This window comes from Balaenoptera physalus (assembly GCF_965194825.1).
Source record: "Balaenoptera physalus genome assembly, contig: SUPER_4_unloc_3, whole genome shotgun sequence".
In the NCBI taxonomy this organism is placed as follows: domain Eukaryota; kingdom Metazoa; phylum Chordata; class Mammalia; order Artiodactyla; family Balaenopteridae; genus Balaenoptera; species Balaenoptera physalus.
Window position 1 is genome coordinate 972,698 of NW_028126543.1, and position 17,427 is coordinate 990,124.

Sequence of the window (17,427 nt, forward strand, 5' to 3'; positions counted from 1 at the left end):
AGAGAATTTTGCCTTGGGGAAAAAATGAAGGAGAGGAGAAATAGAAACCGGAAGTTATGCATGTGAGCTAGGATTTGAAATGAAAGAAATGTTGAGGCTCCATTGCCTGCCTGGGCTGTAACTATTCTTCCAAGCTGTTGCTCACCAGTGTTCTCATACAGTAACCCTAGCACTGGGCTGGTTTGGCATGAGACTGCAGTTTGAGGCTTCATTTTTAGGGCTTTGAAAATTTCCTTCCCAGATGGTGTATCTTGATCTTCAGGGCTAGGGCATCTACAACTGAGTGAGAACGGAATCCTTGCATGTTTTATTCTCTAAACTGTAACAATATCTATAGCTAAGACTGTTGTTGATGGATTGTTTTATAGCAACTGTCATTCTTTAATCCCCACTTTTCCTTCTGCATAATGTTTGCATCTGCCATTTGCTAGGACAGTCATAGAGTTAGGAGGGAAGGTTTGTTTTGTGCAAATGGAGATTGATATCTTCCAAGCTATCGAAAACATCTTTGCCTTTTAGATGGCCATTTTTTCTCTCACAAGCCAAATAATTATTTTTAATGTCTACTTAATGTTAATATTTGGTGTTATATCTCTTGGTGGGTCATTAAAAAAACCCATAATAAATTCTTATCATTCTAGGTTTTTTGGGTTTTTTTGTCATTTGGCTTGTTACCAAGAGACTTAGCATTGCCTTAATTCCAAAATCTCTTTTAACATTCTCCTTTTGGCATGAGAGATTTCAACTGTCAGTTAACAGATCTAACCACAGAGAAATGAGAGCTTCAGCACGAAGAAGTTTCTTCATCCCACATAAATTCCACAGGCTTCTTTTCTTTCCGTCCAGAAAAAGAAAAGAGACAAAAATTTAAGAGTTCATCGCATGTATGTGAGCCATTGTCCTCCGTCGATAGATATGTCTCTCAGTGTTGGTGTGTTACTTCGGTTGGGTCTTTCCTTTGCTCTCAGGCAGTGAATTACTTGGGGGGAGGGCCAGGATCTCTTCTAAATTAGGTATGATATTTAGCCCTCTGTGAGTGTAATACTTGTGATTTTTTAAACGAACAATAACAAACCTTTCTAAAAACTACAGTGAATCATGAAAAGGTAGCTAAAATACTATGGTTTTAACAAGATGTTTGTTTTTGTTTACATTTTTAGATTAAGAATTTTTCTGGGTATTTAAAAATTATTGGTAAAATGTATAAGTATTCAATGCTTGTCAGGAGGGGGAGGTTGGCATGGAATAGTCCATTGCCCCTGGACAGTTCTAAGTGCAGCTGAGAACTCACTGTCAAAATTCATTCTTTCCTAAATGGTCCTTTAATCCTGGAATTCAGGTGAGGGTGGTCTCTGAGAATAAGACATTCTGAAAAAATGATTTCCCAGCATTTATAAGCAGACGTTTGGAAGCACAATCTATTTACATAACTGCAAAAATATGGAAATGGTGTACAGTGAAGAGCTGCCCCCAGCTTCGTTAGCCTAAATGAATCCCCTCTGTCATCAGTGAATGAATAAAGCAGAGTCTTACCTCTGGCTTCCAAATGAAGATGCAGGTTCAGAAGCGTCTAACACTGTAAAACAACAAGTTTCTTATTAGTGAAGCTCTGAAATTCCAGTAAGGTAGTTACAGAATTAAAGTATTTCCCTGGTCTGAAACTTGACTGTATGAAAATAAAAGTCAAAGTTGGGAGGAACAGTCTCATGCTCAGAGATGGGCCACGGGGTAAGCTGTTTCTGCCCCCGGAGTCCTTCAGGTCCCAAGGCCCCCACCACTTACCTCTGGGTTCTTGGTGGAGACGAAGCAGGAGGGCTCCTTCGTGCTTATGTAGGGGCTGATGTGCTGATGCTGCAGCTACCTCCTCTTTGTTAGAGCAAGACATTCGGCAGCATGAACCCTCAGAATAACTTGTACTGACGTTTGTCATATTTGGATATAATTAGAAGTATTCATATCACTTTGAGTATGTGAACCAATCTCCTATAAATAATTTGACAGCGACCAATTTGCTGGCAGAGATTGCTTTCTAGTGTGCTGGGAAGGTAATCTTTGACAGTGCCTGGTGGGGCCTCCTAAGAGCTATATTCATTTTGGCAAACTCTCTCGCACATGCCTGTGGTGACCCAGTGATCGCATACTCAGCGACACATTGCTTTCAGGGCCCTATAACCACTTTTCCTTCTTTGGTACCACAGGAACCCCCACCTCCTCCACACCCTTGGGCTGCTGCCAAGGCTCCCCCTTGGAGTCTGGGCTCGGGCAGCAGGGCCAAGTTGAGAGGAGATGCTATCCTGAGTCTCTACCGTCGGGTCAGTGCCCATCCACCCAACACTGAAAAAAATGATTATTTGTTACAAAATTATATGTATTCATTGTAGGAAAAAATACAGATAAGCAAAGAGAAAAAAGCTCTATGATCCCAATATGCAGAGATAAGATATAGACATATAAGTACATATATGTCTTACAGCCTACTTTAAAAATTATATCACAGGTAATTTTCATACCACTAATGAAATTTACACCCTTATTCTTTCTTTCTTAAATTAATTAATTAATTAATTAATTTTGGCTGCGTTGGGTCTTCGTTGCTGCGCGCAGGCTTTCTCTAGTTGCGGCGAGTGGGGGCTACTCTTCGTTGCGGAGCACGGGCTCTAGGTGCGCGGGCCTCACTAGCTGTGGCATGTGGGCTCAGTAGCTGTGGCTTGCGGGCTGTAGAGCGCAGGCTCTGTAGCTGTGGTGCACAGGCTTAGCTGCTCCGTGGCTTGTGGGATCTTCCCGGACCAGGGCTCGAACCTGTGTGCCCTGCATTAGCAGGCGTACTCTTAACCACTGCGCCACCAGGGAAGTCCCTACACCCTTATTCTTTAGACAAATTATATTATGATCATTCTTTTAAAATTAGAATCTTTTCTTTTTTTAATGGCTAGGGATATTGAGGTATAACTTATATACAGCAAAATTGACTCTTTTTAGCTGACGGTTATATGAAAGTTTTTCTGCTGCTATTTAAAAAATTTTTTTTTTTTTAATGCTATTCTTGTCTGCTTACATTCTTTTTTTTTTGTATGTATGTATGTATGGCTGTGTTGGGTCTTCGTTTCTGTGCAAGGGCTTTCTCTAGTTGCGGCGAGTGGGGGCCACTCTTCATCGCGGTGCGCGGGCCTCTCACCATCGCGGCCTCTCGTTGCCGAGCACAGGCTCCAGACGCGCAAGCTCAGTAATTGTGGCTCACGGGCCCAGTTGCTCCGCGGCATGTGGGATCCTCCCAGACCAGGGCTCGAACCCGCGTCCCCTGCATTGGCAGGTAGACTCTCAACCACTGTGCCACCAGGGAAGTCCCTACACCCTTATTCTTTAGACAAATTATATTATGATCATTCTTTTAAAATTAGAATCTTTTCTTTTTTTAATGGCTAGGGATATTGAGGTATAATTTATATACAGCAAAATTGACTCTTTTTTGCTGACGGTTATATGAAAGTTTTTCTGCTGCTATTTAAAAAAATTTTTTTAATTTACAATAAAATTCACTTCTTTTGTTTTATAGTTCTATGAGTTTTTGCATGTGCACTCTTTCTTGTAACCACTGGCATAGACAGGATGCAGAACTTCATTTCTGTGAGTTTCGATAAACATGTGCTGTTGTGCAACCTCTTGCGTTCTATTTATACGAAAAATTAAAGCCTTATAGATTAGACTAAAATTAATTGGATTGCATCTAATGTCTCATCAAATATGATATTTGATGTATACTTTATATCTGGTTTTCTAATCATTGTAATCATAAATGTGAATTAAACTATTCCATTCGTAGATATAAGGCCAAGAGAATTGAAAGCATACGCTTATACAAAGACTTGCACATAAATGTTCATAACAGCATTATCCATAATAGCTAAGTGGAAACAACCCACATGTCCATCAACAGACAAATGGATAAATAAAAGTGGTATATCCATACAGTGGTATATTATTCAGCCATGAAAAGGAATGAAGTACTGATACATGATACAACATGGATGAACCTTGAAAACACTAATGCTAAGTAAACGAAGCTGGATGCAATGTGTTCATATTTGAATAACAAGAACAGGCAAATCCACAGAGACAAAAAGTAGATTAGTGGTTGCCAGACAATGGTCTGGAGAGGAGAGATTGGGGAATGACCGCTAATGGGGTTTCTTTTTGAGGTGATGAAAATGTTCTGGAATTAGATAGTGGTTATGGTTGCATAACTTTGTGAATCTACTAAAACCACTGAATTGTTCATTCAAATGGTGAATGTTATAGTATGTGAATTATATCTAAAAAAATGCATTGGATTTTACAAGTGTTTTTTCTGTATCTATTGAAATTATATTTTTTTCTCCTCTCACTTGTTAATATAATGAACTGTGTTAGATTTCCTCACTTTTACTGTTCTGCAATTCATGAAATAAAACCTATTGATTTAATGTTTAATTTCCTGCTGCTTTAAGTTTACGCATTTTTTTTTAAATGTGGGATTTCTGCATCTGAGTTCATGCGGGACTAGGCCATAGTTGTCTTTTCTTGTGCTATCCTTTTCTGGTTTTGATATAGGATTGTGCTAGTTTTGTAAAATGAGTGCCTCCCATTTGTTTCTATTTTCTTCAACAGTGTGTTTAGGATGTGAATAATCTGTTCTATGAAGGCTTGGAACAGTTCCTTCAGGAAACTCTTTCTGCCTGTAGCCTCTTTGGAGGAGAAATCTTTCACTCTTAATTTAAGGTTTTTCATGACTATTGATTAGTTTGTTCAGAGTTTCTACCTTTTTTTTTTTTTTTTTTTTGCCCATTTGGAGAATTTATATTTTCCTAGAAAATTGCCCATTTCATGTGGGTTTTTAGATTTTTTTTGTGCCTATCTTTTTATAGTTAAAAAAAACTCCTGTGTAGGCATCTATTCCTTTTAATTTTTTTAACATATTTTAATTTTGTTCTTTTTATTTTAAACCGTATTTGCCAAAGTTTTGTCTTTTGTGTTGGTCTTTTTAATTTAGATTTAGCAAATAAGGTTTTTTCTCTTTTATTATTTTCTGCTTTTAATCTTATTCATTCCTTTATTTCTTAGGTTTATTATATCGGTCTTTAATCTAGCATCTTGAACTGAAAGCTAACTTCATTTATTTTCATTCTTTTTATGATCTTGCATGTTTATTTATGGTTATAAATTTTTCTTTGGTTACTACTTTGGCTAAATCCCATGGGTTGATATGTAGTACCCTTGTATGATTGTCCTTCAATTATAATTATTTTAAAGCTTCTATTTCCATTCCAACTCCCAAATTATCTAAAGTATTTTTTTTTTTTTTTAATTTCCAGATGTATAAATTTGGGCTTTGGGGAGAGGATTCTCTTTTAGCTGATAGTTCTTTTTATCGTATGTGTGTGTGTGTGTGTTAGATTCTTCTATTGATATTTGCCTTTTAATATGTCATTATATTGTACATTAGTCATTTCCAATTCTGTTTGCAGTTAATTTTGAAAACATTGATTCAAGTTTATCTATCCACAGAGGATCTGATTGATTGAAGATGATGAAGGACGGTTTTGGGATGCAGAATTTTCTAAATCCTCCTGGAAGTCTGGCAACGTCTCCCTCCAGCCACAAGGCCCTGCCCCACACCCTGCAACAACCAATCTGGAAAACCAGACTTCAACCTCTGCAACAATAGGCCCCAAGGGTCAGGACGTGGCCAGTGACTCACAGCTTCGTCATTTTCAGTCTTTTCCATGTAGAACCAAATGCGGGGAAAGCCAAATATATTCCCCTAAGTAATCACTTAGGACGCCCCTCTTCCTATCAGCTTGTCTCCAGCCTCCCCCATCACAAGCTCTGGGCAGGACATGCCTTCCTATTTTTGCCACCAGAAAGTGTCCCCACTCTTATGTGGGCCTGAGTCTCAGCCTGATGTGAGGGGTGTTGGCTGACTCCCGTGCTCTATAGACAAGTTCTGAGTAAATAGTGTCTGTTCTCATTTGGGGGGGTGTCTTTTTTCATATATACAGAGCTTAGTATGACAGGAAGCAAATAAAACTCATGATAATGTTTCCCATATTATTTAAAAAACACATTTATTAATCACCATTTTTTAAGTTGAGACATAATTCACGTACCATAAAATTCACCCTTTGAAAAGTGTAGAATTTAGTGTTTTATAGTCTATTCACAAAATTGTGCAACCATCGGCACTAATACCAGAACATTTCATCACCTCAGAAAGTCTGAAAACTCTAGGTAGGATTCAAGTCTCATGGTTTTCTTCTCTTTCCTTCGATTTGCCTGCTTAGAGTAAACAGTGTCTCTGAGAGAGAATACTAGCAGCTGAGTTCTTGGCAATTTGTCCCCAAGTGAGTGGGGACTTGCTTTTTCTCCTGAAACGGTAACTCTGTTTCCACCACTTGAAGTGAGTGCTCTAAGTGTATCCAGGAGGGAGTCAAGGCTCTGAGCACTAGTCCTGTCATCTGGCATCTCTGTGAGGATCGTGGAGTAGGGCAAGCGCTAATACAGCAACCTTCTCCTTTCCAACATTTACACCGACGTGCTCCAGACTCCATGAAGGCAGTGATGGTAAAGAGGGCACATGAGAGGTTATATTTCTCTCCCCTCAGCCATGGTCTTGACGAGGCTGTGACTCACTCCATAAGCGAGTCTGCGATGCAGTGAGCTCTGTCGTGTGATGGACACAAGTGGAGGGATGAGCAAGAGCAGAAGTTCAAGGCCTGGTAGGGGAGGAGGTGTGTGGACGGGTAAGTTCAATACGTCCAGGGTCAGAGGTGCTGGCTAGAGGGCTGTGCAGGGCTGAGGGGGCAGGAGAAAGAGAAGAAACCCTTCAGCAGGACTGGCCCAGAGGGCAGAGTGGAGCCAATTTTGCTTTTTTTTTTTTTTTCAATCCAATTTTTAATCTGTTTTCTCAGAATACAATTGACAATTTTGAAAACTCTAAAAAGTCAAAACAAAATACTCCCCTTCATTCTTGTTCCAAACCAGCCATTTTCCCCCTGTATAGGTAACTTTGTTCAGAAACTGGAAGCACTTTACAGAAAGCATTTTTCCCTTAATTGGTGCATTGAAGAGGATATAGTAGGTAGAGGAAAACTTAGGATACTAAGGCCATATTTGAAGCTCTGGAGAGGCCTGAACCATCGAGAGTCTCCTATTAGTCTGTGAGCAGGGAAGACAGGAGGAAGCTACAGGAGACACAATGATAGTCAAAGTGGTGAGGTCCCAGGAAACGAGGAGGGAAAGAGGGACCTCAACCCACAGGAAAGGTCAGTCGGGGATCATCTTATCGTTTGGCAGCCCCGAGACCACTGGCTTGTGAAGTTGAGCCCGTCTGTCCTCATATCTGGTCATGAATGCATGGTATGTGTCGAGGTTAGGGAGGCAGCAACTGCGGACCCCAAGTTTGATATACACTCTGTTCACTCACACAAAATGGTGGACATTGCATCAAGGCTCTCTGACTTTTTAATGACTAATTCACCTGTAGCTTTTATTTATTGGGTTTTGTTATGTTCAGACATGTCATGTCAACTCATTTAATCACTCAACTCTCTTGAGAGGTTATTAAAGTATTTTCCACATGAGAACAGGGAGTTTTTTATTGGGGAATACTTTGCCTGTAGTCACTGCTGATAAGTGGAGGAACATGTATATTGCCTGCCTTGTGCTAAGTCTGTAGATTTAACTGAAAGCATTGGGGAGAAGGGATATTTATGAATTCCCAAGTACACATTTTTGAATTGCCAGTCAGCTCACAATTAACATTCTGTTGTGGACTGTGCAGGTTATTTCACACCACCCTGCATGTGATGCTCCTTTATCATGAAAGTCACTCTGTATTCAGAGTGTGCCCAGTTCTGTGATGCATCTGAAAAACATACGCCAAGTCAGCCCAGAGGAACATTGGACTTGACATCAAACAGGGTTTGAGCTTTTGATACACACAGCTGCCTTTTCTCAGTACTGTCGCCCTCGACCATCACCTCTGGACATTTGGGGACATGGGGCAGCTTGAACCAGAATGTCCAGCATGTTTTTAGGAATCAGTGACTTTCAAGTCAGGTGACTGTGAACTTCATCCAGAATTGGGGTAATGTCAATTGCAGGTTTCTTTGAGTGAAATGTCTCTGGAATCTTGTTGAAGTCAATGTAGAACAATCCCTCCAATAGTGCCACAATTCTGTGAACGTATCAATCTTATTAATCTAACCTTCTGCATATTCCTTGGCCTTAGAGGAAACGATGGCTCTGTTGTTACTGGTGCTAAACTTCAACGCAGCACCCACTGTTTCAGTCCCTCCCTTTCGGCGCTTTTCCTCATCTTGATCTCGCCAACATCCCACCCATTTTATTTTTCGTTTGTTTTACCCTTAAAGATATATTCTAATTGTCAATATCCTATAATATGTTTCCAATTACTGGTATATTCCTCCATTTCATACCTTTTCTCTGTGTTAAAGATCAATATTTTAAACATGTTCACAGACGGTAGCTTCAAGAAGAACCCATTTAGGTGAAGGTCAACAGTAAGTTTATGGGGATGAACCCCGCTGTCCACATTAGAGACATGATCTTAGGGTAAGAGGAATTCAGCACAACCACCTGACTGAAAGTGGACTTAAACGCTGGCCCCACAGAGGTTTTTGAATACTTTGCATTTGGAACCATATTGTCCCAAAGGCAAACTGTACCTTGAGTTTCAAAAGGGCAGTTGCTTAAATGTAACTCATGTATATAGTGTTTGAAAAACAAAGAAGACCTAAAACTTAATCAGAAAACAATGGCAGTGAGAGGCTACGAAATAGAAAAATCTATGTGAATTCAGCAAAGTGAGGCTCTATGTGAATGTAAGTAACATGGGGGGTAGTTAGTGGAGACCATCACTGAGGGAGCATCCTAGAATTCATGTGTAGAGAACTAAAGAAATGAATTTTATGTGAGCAAACTTTTAACAGTCTTTCCTTTCCTTATCAGTAGCAGAGACTTCACACTGGAGAAGAGCCCACTGAATGTAACAAATATGAGGCGATTCACATAGAACTGAACTTTCACGCCACATGAGTGGCTTCTCACAGGACAGAAACCCTATGCTTGCAATCAATTCGGAAGAGCCTTCAGCCTTTATTCATCATTGAATTCACATAAGCTAATTTATACTGGAGTGAAACCATGCAGGTCTCATCAATGTGGGAAGGCGTTCAGGCAATGCTGTAACCTTAGATGACGTGAGAAAACTCACGCTGAAGTGAACCCCTATATAGGTTATAAATGTGGAAGATAGTTTAGCTGGAGCCTCACATTTAAATACACCGGAAACTCACATTGGAGAGAAACCTTAATGTGATAAATGTGGGACACACTTCAGCAGAGCCTTAACTTTTATTCACACTGATGAACTCACAAGGTGAGAAGCCCTCTCTCTCGAAACACTGTAAAATCTGGTGCTTCAATTATTTTATTCCTTTTATGTTTTCACTTAATGTGCCCCTCATAACTTAAAATTGAATTATAAATAAATTTAATTTTTCACAAGAGTCCTAGTCCTGGAGAATTTGTGGACCCTGCCATGAAAATCCCAAGAACTCAATCAGCCCGGGGTTTATTCCTTCATCAGTATTTTTTAGCCAAAATGTTTTTTTCCCCACCAAGAACAGATAGATATGTCAGGACCGAGAAGTTGGAAGATCATTCCATAAACACAAAAATGTAAAACAACTATACCCCAATAAATAAAATAAGGTAAGATAAAATAAAATAAATCATTGCAGACATGGAGAGTTCCATTTTCAGATTTGGAGAGGGTAGGGGCTGCATGATAAGGTCTGGCTCTTCAGATAAATTGCTTTTACTTTGTTGGCCTAAAAACATTCATTATAACCCTAAAGTCCACTGACGTCTAATGGGTGAAAGAATGTTATTGTAGGGGTCTATAAAGCATGGGATGTTGCCTGCAACCTTTGTGTGTCTGTGTTCCTGTCTGTGTACATGCACACGCACACACACAAACATGCACGCAAGGGAGAGAGCATATAGCATCCACCTGATCCTAAAGAGAAAATATGAGTCTGGAATCAATGGCATAAATGTGTCATCAGGAGAAAGAGCATCTAAGTTACCTTATTCATTAATGTATCAAATTTTCAATTACTAACAAATATTTACTGAAAGCTTCCAGGATTTCAGAACTCGGCTTGTTATGAGGACTAAGTTGTAAATATTACAATGTTCCTATCTTCATAGAACTCTACAGAATAACGCAGTCAATTCAAATATACTGCAAAATAAAATTTCTGATATTAAAAATCAACTATACATAAGGGTTTACAAATCGTGTAAGTACAAAATGTTTGCTACTAATTTACAAAGAAAAGTTGCCACTTTATAAAATAAAATTGAGATTTATAACAGTGTCATTATAGAACTTTGGAAGGCCAAAAATTGTCAAAAAGACTGGGTTATTAAAAAATATTTTACAAAATTCTGAACCTTTGAAAAGCTATTCTGCAAGATTTGGGAAGAATAAAGATAGATTTCCATTTCTAACAGCCAAGATAATTGTTCAAAATATTATGAAATGAGTATTTTTAAATTAATTGTTCAATTACAAAATACACTTTTGAAAATCAATAATGGTTTTTATTAGAATACAAAAACTGCTGCACATGCCTATTAAAATACATTTAGCATCCATTTTATTCGAGATTCAGTGGGGCAACATTTTATTTATTCATTTATCTTCTTCCAGTTTTACTGAGATATAACTGACATAGAGCACAGTGTAACTTTACAGTGTACAATGATTTGACTTACATATGTTATGAAATGATTATCACACTAAATTTAGCGAACATTCAACATCTCATATAGACACAAAATTAGAGAAATAGAAAAAGGTGTTTTTCTTGTGATGGGAACCCTTAGAATTTATTCTCTTAACCACTTTTATGTATAGGAGACAGCAGTGTTAATTATCTTTATCATGTGCTATGTTGCATCCCTAGTACTTCATCTCTCTTATGGCTGGACGCTTGCAGTTTGGGCCACCTTTATCCAGTCCCACCTCTTCCCATGCCCTGCCTCTGGCGACCACAAATCAGACTGTTATTGGATGAGTTTGTTTGCTTGTTGGTTGGCTGTTGAAATATAACTGATCTACAACACTATGTTATTTCTTGTTACACAACAGAGTAATTTGGAATTTCTATACATTTCAAAAGGAGCACCGGGTCCTCTGCATGGGGAGGGGCCAGGGCACTGGCGCCTCTGAGGCCCTGGGCCCCGCTGCCAAGCTCAGGGACAGGCCCCTGTCTGCGGCGGAAGAGGTAGCCTCCAGGGGCCAGAGGAGATTCTGGGATCGCGCCCCTTCTCTCCGTCCTCCGACCCCAAGTTCCTGCGGCGGCGGCTGAGACCCCGGGCCGGGGTGTGCGCCGAGGGAGGGAAGCGGGTGCGGTTCCGGCCCCGCTGGGCTGAGCCCGGCCGGCGGGAAGCCCTCTGCCGGGCCGAGGAGCCGCTGTACCGCCCGTGGTGCTCCCATGACTGCCGCTTCCCCTGAGCCCGGAGGAGCGGGACCGTCTCCTGGGCCTGTAGGCCGCCCCGCTCCTCTCCTCGCCGCCTCCAGGGCTCCCGCCACGCATCCAGCACCTGCGACGTCAGCGAGTGGGCCAGGCGCTCGTGCGGGGATGGGCCCAGCCGCGATCGCCGCCCCACCCAGGAGCCCTGCCGTGTGCTCCGCCCACCCCGCGGTCGCTCCTTCCCGGACCTGCCGGCCGAGCTGCAGGCGGAGGCAGGGAGACAAGGAAGCCAGAGGCGCCGTCGGGGGTCTCCCGGCCGGTCCGGGGACACCGGGCCGCTTCCATTTCTGGCTCCAGCGGCTTCCCGGTCTGTAGCCTCTGAGCCGGAGGACGCAGCGCTGGGCCGCTTCGCTGTCTGCACGCTGCGCGCAGGGCCGGCACTGGAACAACAACGCGGGGGTCAACTACACACTGCACCCCGCGTGCTACTTCTTTGATCTTTGTCTCTGGTGTGAAAGGGCCCAGATTTCCCATCCTGGGCGAAAGAAATGTTCTTTATAAATATTTTGTAGACGGTGTTCTGTCCCCTGCCAAAATAAGATGTTAGGTGACTTGAAGTGTCAGAGTCATCCGCTGGTGTTGGCCGTGAGGCTGAAGAACAGGTCACGGCCCCAACCCCCTTTGGGTGCACAGAACCCGCAACAGCTGCCAGACTCCGCTGGCCATTAGCCCTCAGAGAAGCTGGACCCTTAGCGGCTGGACTCCAAGCCAGGGGTGGGGCTGGAAAGGCGGCTTTCTGTCCTTCTGGGAGCCACAGAAGTTAGTGGTGAATTGATGGATGAGGAACTGTGCCCAGCGAGTAACTATTGCTCAGAACTCTTTGGGCCCCTGCACGCGGCCGGACAGGGAGCACAGGGACAGGACAGTGTCACTCACTGCTGGTGGCTGGGGACGCCAGCACGAGGGGACCATACATGAGCACAGGCGGGCACCCTGGGGGAGGAATTTATCCCCTCACATCTTGGGCAGATTTTGGTAATTTGTTTTTTGTTTTGATTTTAGTTTTCATATTTTCTGGCGCAGGGCTAGTACAATCAATTCGTTTTGGAATGCTGGTCTCTAAGGAGGGATGTTTGCACTGTAACTCGAGAGAACAGGCCATTGCCTCCTACCTCCCATCTACCAAATTCCACACCCAGCTTGTGCTGGTAGGAACTGCAAGCTAAGTATGGTTTTTATATTTTTAAATGGTTGAAAATAATTCATAAAAAGACTATTTGCAACACACGAAAATTATATAGCATTCAAATTTCCTTGTCTATAAATAATGTTTTATTGAATCACAGTTATACTCCTTTATTTACATTTTACTGTAGCTGCTTTTTGGCTACAATGACTGAGCTGAGTAGAAACGACAGACATCATATGGCGAATCTAAAATATTTACTCTCTGGTCCTTTACACAAGTTTGCCAACCCCTATTCTAGAAAAGTGGGGAAAAAAAATTTTTTTGAAACATGTATGCTGGGATTTATACTTTTAAAACAGTTAAACTTTTAGCGAATTTTGTCCCTGGAAACAAACTTAGGTAGAAGTAAATATGTTACATTACTCTCAGTAATCTCAGTTATAACAAACACTAATTCACAATTATTCCTGCACTGAGGAAGGGAATCCACCTGCAGATTTTTTCATTTTCATCTAAGAAATAATCACAAATTAGTGTAACTAAAACCTAGCACCCATCTGAATCAGCATCAACTGCAAAAACTGCTAGATATTTCTGAGCCTCAAAATAGGACATTGTAAGCCATAAAAGTATTTACTTTACATTTTGCTTTGGTGACATCTCTTGACTGTGGCAGTGTTGTTTACTAAAGTTAATTGATCATGGAGAATTTCATCAAGAATCATTTTCTAGTAGAAAACTATCAAGAGTTAATGCACTATAATTCACACTAGAGTAAAATAAACTAGAAAACAATCACATTGATGAAGCAATGAATATGTAATTTACATAAGAATATAAAAAGATGTAACAACAAAAAAATCACTTATTACCTTATTTTCTGTTATTAAATATAAAAACATATTATGCATCTTCCAGGTATTCTTGCATGTGGTAAGCCATTTCTTTCTTAAAAGGGCATTATTGCATAATGAAACACATAGGTAAATGCATTTTTAGATTTTTATTTTGTATTTAGGAAAACACTTAAGTTCAAATTTACCAATAGTGAATATAATCGCATTGACACTATATACACTACAGAACACACTGGGAAATTCTGGATTTTATGATAATAATGTGTTATTCTGGATTGTTTTAGATTATCAAAAAAAAATAGAAAGAAATTAAGAGTCCAATATAAAGAGCAAGATAGCAATCCTCTTGTCTGTTATCCTTTAAAATGGTAACCGGTTGAATTTTGAATAAAATGGATGATGGAAGGAATTTTAAGAGGCATGTGCAGCAGAATTTTTATCATTGTAAGAATCGTTACTGATTTTCAAACGTATAGTTTTGAATTCTAACAATTTTAAAAGTACTTATTTTGGAATATAGAGAACAGCAAACCTGGATCTTAAGACAGGAAATCTAGCTTTGCTCTCCCCAATTCATGCAGACTAGCTTTTCCAAAATTGAGAATTTTGTAAAATATTTTTACTAACCAGTCTTTCTAAAAATATATAACCTTTCAAAGTTCCAGAATTGAGACTGTTTTAAATGTCAATTTTATTTTATGAAGTGCCAACTTTTTATTGTAGACTGGTAGTGATATTTTGTAACTATACAATGTATGAACATGTCTTTTTTTTAAATGTCAGAAATTTTATTTTGCAATTTATTCTTATTGCCTGCATTAGAATACAGAGTTCTAGGAAGAGAAATGCGTTGTGTTATTTATAGTTTAATCATCATAACAATCCAAGTTCTGAAATGTTGGAAGTTCTCATTAAATATTTAATAACGGAAAAGTTGATAAATGAATGAACAAGGTGATTTAGCTTATTTCTCTCCTGCATGAATCCTTTATGCCAATAATTCCTGAGTCGCATTTTCCCTTTATGATCAGATAGTTGCTACAGTGTCCCTCCCTTGCATGGGTGTGTGTGTGTGCACTCAGATGCACGTACACACAGTAATGTTGCAACTATCATCTTGGGCTTTAAAAAAAAATTTTTTTTAAAGATTTTTTTTTTTTTGATGTTGACCATTTTTAAAGTATTTTATTGAATTTGTTACAATATTGTTACTGTTTTATATTTTGGTTTTTGAGCTGCGAGCCATGTGAGATCTTAGCTCCCCGACCAGGGATCGAACCCGCACTCCCTGCATTGGAAGGTGAAGTCTTAACCTCTGGAATGCTAGGAAAGTCCCCATGATGGGCTTTATAGGCCCTAGAATACCATTTCTCAACCCATTAGACTTCAATGGACCTCAGGGCTATAACGAATGTTTTGGCCAACAAAGAAAGAGAAATTGAACTGAAAAAGGGCCAGAACTCATCATGCAGCCTGTATGCTCTCCCTAGCTAGCCTTCTTGAAGGTTTAATTGACAAAATAGACATTGTCTCTATGCTGATCTTTCTCCCGGAATTTTTTTTTTTTTTTTTTAATCATCACCTTTTGTGACCAGGATTCTTTCTTTATTTATTTATGGCTGTGTTGGGTCTTCGTTTCTGTGCGAAGGCTTTCTCTAGTTGCGGCAAGTGGGGGCCACTCTTCATCGCGGTGCGCGGGCCTCTCATTTTCGCGGCCTCTCTTGTTGCGGAGCACAGGCTCCAGACGTGCAGGCTCAGTAATTGTGGCTTACGGGCCTAGCTGCTCTGCGGCATGTGGCATCTTCCCAGACCAGGGCTCGAACCCGTGTCCCCTGCATTGGCAGGCAGATTCTCAACCTCTGCGCCACCAGGGAAGCCTCGGAACTTTTTTTAGTACCATTTTTCTAGATCAAAGAGTAAAGCTTTAAACGTAGACTTACCAATGGCTCTCTGAGGGATCTCCTTTGTGTTTAAATGATTTAGTATATGCACCCCTTATTGTTCGAATACATACTTAAAGTACAACTCTTTTTATGTCTGCAAAGATCATTCGCCTTCTCAGTCCTGAAGATATCTATCTGTTCTTCTTGGACAAAACAAACAAAGAAACCCTTGGCTACAAAATGCTAAGTAGGGATTAAACCACCGTCTGACTCTGAATTCTTGAGTTCTTCCTGTCCGTGTACCCACAATTATTCACCTTTGTTTAAATATAATTAATATATAATTCTTTTTTAAAGTCATGTGGGAAATAGTAAATGAAAGTTAAGTAATAGAATTAATTGAAACAGCAGAGTTTAATCACAAAGTATGTGTGTATTTATCCTTGAAACCATTCATCCTGAACGTGTATACACATATTTGGACGCTAATGTAAGAGTTAACACACATCATACTATGTTTTACATTTTCAGTTAACATTCAACGTTGTTTCCTGATTGATCCCAGTCTTTGTAATTATGATTATAATTTTATAAAGACAGAAGGTGTCTAACTGATCAACAGTGACAGAGTATTAACAGAAAATGGGCCCATTCTTACTCATCCCAATATTTCATGATTTTGAATGACACATACCCACTCAGTAGTGCTTACATATTTGCAAATACTGATCTACTGAAGCAGGTTTGCTTCGTTTCTTCTTACTTGATACTGAATATTGCTTTCAGCACTTCTCAAAACCCTTCACCATCTACATCTTTATATTGTATAGTTAATAAAAAGACAATTGCTGAAGGACTTAATTATTGTCTCAATTGCATGCTAACACATTCTTTATAGACTGTTTCCCCAGTATGAGTTTTCTGATGTGACTAGCAAGTGAAAGATTTTCCACATTGTCTTTAGAATTGGCATCTCCTCAGTGTGAGCACTTTCTTGTTCACTCAGGAATAAGGAATCAGTGAAGAATGTCCTTCCTTCATTACACTAAGACTATTTTTTCAGTGTGAACCCTCTCATGTCCAATGACGAATGTGACTCTAGCATTCATTTCATCGGATTTCTTCTACAGCAGTGATTAGATGGTGTACCCCTAGAGGGCTCTCCTCGTAGTAAACCTTGGGCTGTCTTCTCTACTGTGTCAGGGATGAAGCCCACTCTGAGTTCTCTGTGCATTCTGAGGCTGGAGCTTCACCTGAAGGCTCTTCCACCACGATTCCAGGGTCAGGGTTTCTCTCCACATGACTTTCCTGGTGGTTTAAAAGGGATCATTTCTGGCTGAAGGCTCCATATCATTGATTACAGACACAGGGTTTCTACTCTGTATAAATTCTCTGGTGTTTATAAAAGTGGGAGCTCTGGGTAAAGGCTGCACCACATGGATTCCAGACGTAGGGTGTCTCTCCTGTCAGTTTTCTAGTGCGTGTAAACGTGAGAGCTGCGTTTAAAGGCTCTTCCACATTCATCGCATTTGTAGGGTTTCTCATCAGTGTGAATTCTCCCCGATGACTAAGGTTATGGCTTTGACTAAATGCTTTCTCACATAAATGATATTCATTGTGGTTTCTCTCCTGTGTGAATGTGCTCATGACATCGAAGTGTTGGATGGTCACTGAAAGCTCTTCCACAGTCATTCCAAACATAGGGCTTCTCTCCCGTGTGAGTTTATTGGTGTGAATAAAAGTCAGCTCTCTGCTGTATTACCTTTATAAGGTTCGTCTTCTCCAGTGTGAGCTGTTGGTGTATAAATGCGAGGCTTCAGATGAATTATTTCCCACGTTCAGGACATTTGCAAGAGTGACTCCAGGGTGCACTCTCTCATGTTGTCTAAGGTTGGAGGGTGACTAAAAACCTTCCACATCCTGAGATCTGTATGGTTTCTCTCTAGTATAATTAG

At 40.3% G+C, this 17,427-nt stretch overlaps 2 long non-coding RNA genes across 2 annotated transcripts in view; both read left to right on the top strand.

Moving 5' to 3' along the window:
* Positions 1–17,427, top strand: part of LOC309650398 — a 963,470-nt gene that overhangs the window by 768,166 nt on the left and 177,877 nt on the right. The gene's annotated exons all lie outside the window — the stretch shown is intronic.
* Positions 5,929–9,566, top strand: LOC309650393. Its single transcript, XR_014257555.1, has 2 exons — positions 5,929–6,776; positions 9,010–9,566. It is a non-coding gene; the product is annotated as an uncharacterized lncRNA (long non-coding RNA).